The sequence below is a fragment of the Schistocerca cancellata genome, chromosome 1, assembly GCF_023864275.1.
Source record: "Schistocerca cancellata isolate TAMUIC-IGC-003103 chromosome 1, iqSchCanc2.1, whole genome shotgun sequence".
In the NCBI taxonomy this organism is placed as follows: domain Eukaryota; kingdom Metazoa; phylum Arthropoda; class Insecta; order Orthoptera; family Acrididae; genus Schistocerca; species Schistocerca cancellata.
Genome location: NC_064626.1, coordinates 807,866,354 through 807,874,713, shown reverse-complemented (window position 1 = coordinate 807,874,713; position 8,360 = coordinate 807,866,354). Strand labels below are relative to the sequence as shown.

The 8,360-nt window shown below is 46.0% G+C and overlaps 1 pseudogene; it reads left to right on the top strand.

Annotated features, from left to right (window-relative positions):
• Window positions 1-8,036: 8,036 nt before the first annotated feature.
• Window positions 8,037-8,154, top strand: LOC126102984 (5S ribosomal RNA; annotated as a pseudogene).
• Window positions 8,155-8,360: the final 206 nt, after the last annotated feature.

Below are 8,360 nucleotides of genomic sequence, written 5' to 3'. Positions count from 1 at the left end.
AGTACTTGATTAATGATCGTTAGTCTGGGATCCGTAACAATTAGGGCTGATAGAGGAGATAAAGAGAGTCCAAAGAACAGTAGCACGTTTCCTTACACGTTCATTTAGCAAACGCGAAAGCGCCAAGGAAATGCTTAGTCACTTCCAGTGACAGACGATACAAGAGAAGCGTTGGGCAGCACGGTGTGGTTTATTATTAACATACCGACAGCGTACATACCTCCTAGGTATCTCCTGCAAAAAGACCATGAGAGCAGAATTAGAGGAATTTAGTCACTAAGGCCAGCCAACGATCCTTCTTACCGAACCGAGCGAGGTGGGGCACTGGTTGGCACACTGAACTCTCATTCGAGAGGACTATGGTTCGAATCAGCATCCGACAACTCTGATTTACGTTTTCGGTGATTTCCCTAGATCTGTCGAGCAAATTCCAGGGTAATCAGTGATCGTCAGACATGTGATCTGCAAGTCGCACAATCCCTCCAGCCGTTATTGACAGTAGATACACCCTGGATGTTTCTGCTACTTCTTTATTCAAGCAGTTCTCCGTTTGGTCGCACAAGGCTGAGTGGACCCTGTTCCAGACTTGTCTACTTCCGAAAAAAATCTGGAGTGGTCCCTGTAACAGTACCCGAGTCCATCCGCACTGTAATTAATAACGCTAAACTTTCAGCTTCTGTCGAGGTCTTTATAATGAAACTGGATGCTAATTTTTGTAACTTCTCTTTTGCCTCTTTCTTATGTTGTAACAGTTTCCAGTTCAATAGCTTCTACCATTATATTTGTTCCATAGCACGTAAACAACTGTGTGCCACGTTCTACTAATTTACTGTAAAAATTGTAATATTAGTTAAATCCCTTAGAAAAATTGTATGGTGGGGTTAAAGTGTATCAATAAATAACAAAGAATAGACAGACGGATGTTATAAATTTCATAAACGTTGGAGTACCTTTCCTTGGATATTTAGTTAAACATCTAGGCATGTGCGAAGCGTAATATTTCTCTCATTCCGTGCTATTAGCAAATAAATGGTAGATATTACTCTCTGTACTGAGCAGAACTGATAAATTTAAAAGTTTGAATTGGTTTTGAGGTAATTACAGCAGCAAACAGCATCAAAGGCCCGGCCAAACTTAGGGTTCCCTTCGGACAGTTTAGAGTGAGATGTATGAAGATAGTAACTGTTCCTGAAACAACAGATACCATTGATGACCGTGCAGCTTCTCTGGAATAAATGATAAGTTATTGAAACCCTCAGCTGCCAACAGGTGTTGTTGATATATCTCGATGGGGACAGCTGAAAATGTGTGCCCTGACCGAGACTCGAACCCGGGATCTCCTGCTTACATGGCCAAATCTCTAACCGTCTGAGACAACCAGGACACAGATGATTAGCGCGGCTGCAAGAACTTATCCCTTGCACGCTTCCCGAGAGACCCACATTTCCAGCTGTCCACAATCTACATAAGTAATGTACCTAATAGATGTTTGCGCATCCACTCATTACTCGCGCACACTATGGTGACGATTCCCGTAAGAGTTCGGGCAACCTGTGCGCATTCGGACAGACGAAGATGAATGGATTGGATTGTTTGGGGGAAGAAACAAAACAGTGAGGTCATCGGTCTCGTCGGATTAATGGTTCAAATGGCTCTGAGCACTATGGGACTTAACATCTGTGGTCATCAGTCCCCTAGAACTTAGAACTACTTAAACCTAACTAACCTAAGTACATCACACACATCCATGCCTGAGGCAGGATTCGAACCTGCGACCGTAGCAGTTGCGCGGCTCCGGACTGAGCGCCTAGAACCGCGAGACCACCGCGGCCGGCACTCGTCGGATTAGCGAAGGACGAGGAAGGAAGTCGGCCGTGCCCTGTCAAAGGAACCATCCCGGCATTTGCCTGGGGCGATTTAGAGAAATCACGGAAAACGTAAATTAGGATGGCCGGACGCTGGATTGAACCGTCATCCTCCCGAATGCGAGTCCAGTGTGCTAACCACTGTGCCACCTCGCTCGGTCGAAGGTCAATGGCTGGGTAGCCTTTAACTAAATATATATGCAGACAGTAACTGTTCTCGAAACAACAGATACCACTGATGAGCGTGCAGCTTCTCTAGAATAAATGATAATTGATTGAAACCCTCAGCTACCGACAGGTGTTGTTGATATACCTCGATGGGTCAGCTGAAAATGTGTACGGGAAGCGTGCAAGGGATAAGTCCTGTAGTCGCGCTGTTCATCTGTGTCCGCACGATGGCTCAGATGGATAGAGCGTCTACAATACAAGCAGGAGATCCCGGGTTCGAGTCAGGGTCGGGGCACACATTTTCAGCTGTCCCCATCGAGGTATATCAACAACACCTGTCGGCAGCTGAGGGTTTCAATTAACTATCATTTAGTTTAGAGTGACTATCAACAGTCGCTGACGAGATGGCACAATAGTACGACAGGGAGCTTTCGTCTGCATGATGTCGCTGGTTCCAAATCCCTTCTGGACGATCTAGTTTAGATTTCTCGTGATTGACCAAAACTGCTTAAGGTAAATGACAGGATGGACCATTTCGAAAGGTCATGGACAATTTCCCTTCACAGCCTTCCCTGACCCAAACTTATGGTCCATCTACACTGCCTTGCAAAAAACGTGAAGCACCCAGAAGGAGAGGAGGAACGAAATGAACCTTGAATAGTTGAGAGGTTATTTGACATTCAGTGATTAATAAATCAAGTAAAATTATCCAAAAAACTTGCGGTATGAGTCCAATAATGACGTTGCCCTCCCTCTCGCCCATACTCGTGCACAGATTCGGTTGGGAAGAGTGGCAGAAAGCCGTTGTAGCCTCTCCTTAGGCTGGCAGGTTCACAGCTCTTGTAACTGCTCCTGGGTGCTGGCACTGGGACGGAGTTGGCGTCTGGCCTCATCCCATACGCGGTCTTTTGGGGATAGATCTGGGATCTTGCTGGCCACGTAAATACACCACGAAGATGACGTGCTACAGACGCGAAATTTAACAGACAGGAAGAACATCCTGTGATATGCAAATGATTAGCTTTTCGGAGCATTTCACACAAGGTTGGCGCCGGTGGCGACACCTACGACGTGCTGACATGAGGAAAGTTTCCAACCGATTTCTCATACACAAACAGCAGTCGACAGGCGTTGCCTGGTGAAACGTTGTTGTGATGCCTCGTGTAAGGAGGAGAAATGCGTACCATCACGTTTCCGACTTTGATAAAGGTCGGATTGTAGACTATCGCGACATTGCTGCTTGCGTTGCTCGAGATCCAATGACTGTTAGCAGAATATGCAATCTGTGGGTTCAGGAGGGTAATACGCCGTGCTGGCTCCCTACGGCCTCGTATCTCTAGCAGTCGAGATGACAGGCACCTTATCCGCATGGCTGTAACGGATCGTGCAGCCACTTCTCGAACCCTGAGTCAACAGATGGGGACATTTGCCAGACAACAACCATCTGCACTAACAGTTCGACGACATTTGCAGCAGCATGGACTACCAGCTGGGAGACCATAGCTGCGGTTACCCTTGACGCTGCATCAGACAGGAGCGCCTGCGATTGTGTACTCAACGACGAACCTGGGTGCACGAATGGCAAAACGTCATTTTTTCGGATGAATCCAGGTTATGTTTACAGCATCATGATGGCGACATCGCGGTGAACGCACATTGGAAGCGTGTATTCGTACAGCCATACCGGCGTATCACCCGCCGTGATGATAGGGGGTGCTATTCGTTACACGTCTCGGTCACCTCTTGTTCGCATTGACGTCACTTTGAACAGTGGACGTTACATTTCAGATGTGTTACGACCCGTGGCTCTACCCTTCATTAGATCCCTGTGAAACCCTACATTTCAACAGGATAATGCACGGCCGCATGTTGCAGGTCCTGTACGGGCCTTTCTGGATACAGAAAATGTTCGACTGCTGCCATGGCCAGCACATTCTCCAGATCTCTCTCCAATTGAAAACGTCTGGTCAATGGTGGCAGAGCAACTGGCTCGTCACAATACGCCAGTCACTACTGTTGAGGAACTGTGGTATCGTGTTGAAGCTGTATGGGCAGCTGTACCTGTACACGCCATCCAAGCTCTGTTTGAGTCAATGCCCAGGCGTATCAAGGCCGTTATTATGGCCAGAGGTGGTTGTTTTGGGTACTGATTTCTCAGGATCTATGCAGCCAAATTGTGTGAAAATGGAATCACATGTCAGTTCTAGTGTAATATATTTGTCCAATACCCGTTCATCATCTGCATTTCTTCTTGGTGTAGCAATTTTAATGGCCAGTAGTACCATTGCACCATCAACGTTCTGTCAGTGATCTGAAGTCGTAACCCGATGGCGCCGCACACCCTAACGCTAGGAGTAACATCACTGTGCATCTCTGAGATATTGGAAGAGTGGGACCTCTCCTCAGGAATCCTACATACCCGATGGTCATCCAGATGGTGCAGAACCACGATTCCTCGGTGAACACAGTGCGCCGCCGTCAGTAGTCATAGCTTCCAAGTTGCGATAACACTCCAGACGCAGCGATTCTTGTTGTGGTGTTAACAGCTACTCATTGGAAAATAGTTCCACAGACTGGCTTCTGACTATCTCCCACCAATGGTGCGGGGTGTTACAAAATGATGCAAGGAGTCGATTACTTGTTCTCAGACGGCAGGTGCAGATGTAAAGGTGTTATGCAGTGTTTAGAACACTGCATGACAATCCTCCCTCGTCGTGGCCAGATGTGATCGACTGGAACCTTGACGAGCAATCACCTTTCACATTCTGATGCAATCCATCATTGGGTTTCGGTCACATCTGAATGCCCACAAATCTCGATGTTGCATATTCCTTCCAGCCAGCCAAATGGAGACCCACAAAGAAACCCCTTTCAGACTCTATCAGGTGCTGATAACGCGTTTGACATGAGTAGGCGGCATCTCCTTCACAGTGATCACTCAAAATCTGATGCTGTTTGTGCCCATGGTACACCCTACCAGATCTGGCAGCAACACAACCACGAAAACACTAATGCATTCTAGTGGCCTTTCCACTAAGATCTGTCACAGAGAATTGTAACCTTGATCATTTATATACCTGGCAGTGCCGTATAAATGCACAAAATCATTTTCACATCCAACTATGCGAGTGCTTCAATTTTTTGGTCAGGCAGTACATAATGACGTTGTGTGCAGGACATTGAACCCTAGAGGGAGAGGTCTCTCTATTCGTGATTTAGGAGCATGTCTGGTATCTTAAAAATAACAACAACAAACGTGTAAATCTTCGAATACAATAACAATAAATTACCAATTTGTTAACACCAGTGTTTATTAAATAGCATTACTTCAAAGATACTGCAAATCAGAAGAAACATAGCATTGGAAAATTTGAGAAACATGTATGTTATGCAATAGATTAGACAAACAGTTTTCAAAACTTTGACAGTGCTATAATGTACGTGATATAAAATAAAACGTACATTCTCACTTAACTGTGAATGTGAAAACAAGTCTGCATACTACGGTTTTGAGAAGCATGTAAATGATTGGAAGCCGGCCGCTGTGGCCGAGCAGTTCTAGGCGCTTCAGTCCGGAACCCCGCTGCTGCTACGGTCGCAGGTTCGAATCCTGCATCAGGCATGAATGTGTGTGATGTCCTTGGGTTAGTTAGGTTTACGTAGTTCTAAGTCTAGGGGACAGGGGATTTTCACCTGCCTCGAGATGACTGGGTGTTTGTGTTGTCCTCATCATTTCATCATCATCCAGGAAAGTGGCGAAATTGGACTGAGCAAAAGACTGGGTAATTGTACGGGCGCTGATGACCACGCAGTTGAGCGCCCCACAAACCAAACATCATCATCATCATCTAGGGGACAGATGATTTTATGTTGATCGCCTTCCTTGGACTACCGAACGTACGGGGTATGTTCTTGTCAGCAGGAACGGTCGGCCTGTGAGTGTTCGCCTTTAGCTGGCTAGAGCGTTCCCTGCTGGCGGACGTGCTGGAACCCCGAAGTCTTAGCCCCCGAGTAAATAGATGATTTGCCACTGTGTAGAGCCTTAATTTTCATTCTAGATTGTTCTCCGTAAGTCGGCTAAAAGTTTGGAAACGGATATATGGACAAATATCAATGGAACTGATAAATTGTCCATTGGACGGACCTGCTTGGACACACCCTTGTGAAAGCTGCCTTCTTTCCTTGAAACGCCTCCGAAATTTTTGGCATTTAACATATGGCAGTGGTGCACAGTTTCGTCGTCACGAATTTTAATATACACTGTCTGATAAAAAGTATCCGGGACCTACTAGCGGACCTAACCTTCCGCCTTTCTAACTTCCTCAGCTCCGCTGGGGATACTTCCAATGCGGCGTCGGGATGCCTGTGGAGAAAGAGCAGCCCATACTTTTCCAAAGGGCGAAACTAGATAAGGTAGTGATGTTGAACAGTGAGGTCTGTATCGTAGACGACGACATCCCAAAGGTTTTCCAATGAGGCAGGTCGGAACTGTGGACAGGACAATCCATTCCAGGAATGTTATTGTCAACAAACCGTTGACTCACGGATGTTGCCTTATGACAGGTTGCAATGTCATGCTGATGCGAACAGTCATAGTTTCCGAACTCTTCGTCTACTATAAGCAGTACACATTACTGTAAAATGCGTTCAAAATCTTCTACATTTAGCGTTTTTCTTAGCCCAATGAGGAGATTACACCCTAATCGAGAAAAATACCTCTGTACCATTGACACCATCTTCTCTCTACATTACTGTTGGCACTACACATTATGGCAGTTTACATTCTCCAGGCATTCACCAAACTTAGACCGTTGCCACGAGGTATAGCGTGATTCATTACTCCAAACCACCCATTACCTGTCATCCACCGTCCAGTGACTCCACTCTTCACAGGAGCTCAAGCTTCGCTTAGGACTGACTACAGAAATTTGTGGCTTATGGGGAGCTGCTCGACAATTGCACCCCATCCTTTTTAACTCCCTACGTACAGTCATTGCGCTACCTATACCGCTGGAGCTCACTACTGTTGCCCTCCACTGATTTGATGCTATTTTTAACAATGACCTTCTGCAAATGCTCGATAGGCCCTCTCGTTCAGTACATGATGTCTGCCTGGCCTTGATTTACCCGTGTTTGTTTCTTCGCGTTTCCATTTCGCAATCACATCGCCAACACTCGAACAGTTGTAGAAGGTCTGAAATGTCACTGATGGATTTGTCACTCTGGTAACATCCAGTCATGGAATACTCCTGAGCGACTCATTTCGCTTTAGCTGCTTCTCTACTAACACAATACTCGTCGCCTCCTTTTAAACGGTGAGGTCCATCTTTCGTGACGTCTAGTGGTAAAGTACATGTGGGAGTATGAGTATTTACGGTGAGACAGCGTATCTCTCGTCTTTATCTTGGAGCTCAGTCACTGAAGGTGCAATCTCGTGGAAATGTGTCATCGGAAAGTTGTACTTGGTAGTAATTCAACCAACAGAATCCAGGGACATAATTCTGATTGGAGAGATATCTCGTTTGAGGTTCCCCAAGGCTCAATCTTAGGTCCACTACTGTTTCTCATACATGTAAATGCTCTACAGTCTAATGTACAACAGGCAGAATTAGTTCTTTTTGCAGACGACATCAGTGATGTAATCACTCCCAGTGTACATACAGAAATGGAAGAAATGGTGAACAAAGTTCTCAAAAGTATCATTGACTGGTTTTCTGCGAATGGTCTCACCCCGAATTTCACAAAGACATTTCGTATTCAGTTCTGCATCTATAGGGCTACTGCACGAGTGAGAGTGTAACACATGGTGATGAAATGATACATAGGATGGAAACTTCAAAATTCTTAGGTGTCCATATTGATGAGAATTTAAATTGGAAAAAGCACATTTTGGAACTCCTAAAACAACTTAGTTCAGCAACATTTGCACTTAGAATCATAGCAAATTTTTGGGGAGAGAGAAATCAGTAAGTTGCTTATTTTCATTCAGTAATATCATATAGAGGCAACGGCCTTGCCGCAGTGGTAACACCGGTTCCCGTCAGATCACCGAAGTTAAGCGCTGTCGGGCTGGGCTAGCACTTGGATGGGTGACCATCCAGTCTACCGAGCGCTGTTGGCAAGCGCGGTACACTTAGCCCTTGTGAGGCAAACTGAGGAGCTTCTTGATTGAGAAGTATCGGTCTCGGAAACTGACATACGGCCGGGAGAGCGGTGTACTGACCTCATGCCCCTCCATATCCTTATCCAATTACGCCTCTGATCTGAGGATGACACGGCGGCCAGTCGGTACCGTTGAGCCTTCATGGCCTGTATGGGAGGAGTTAA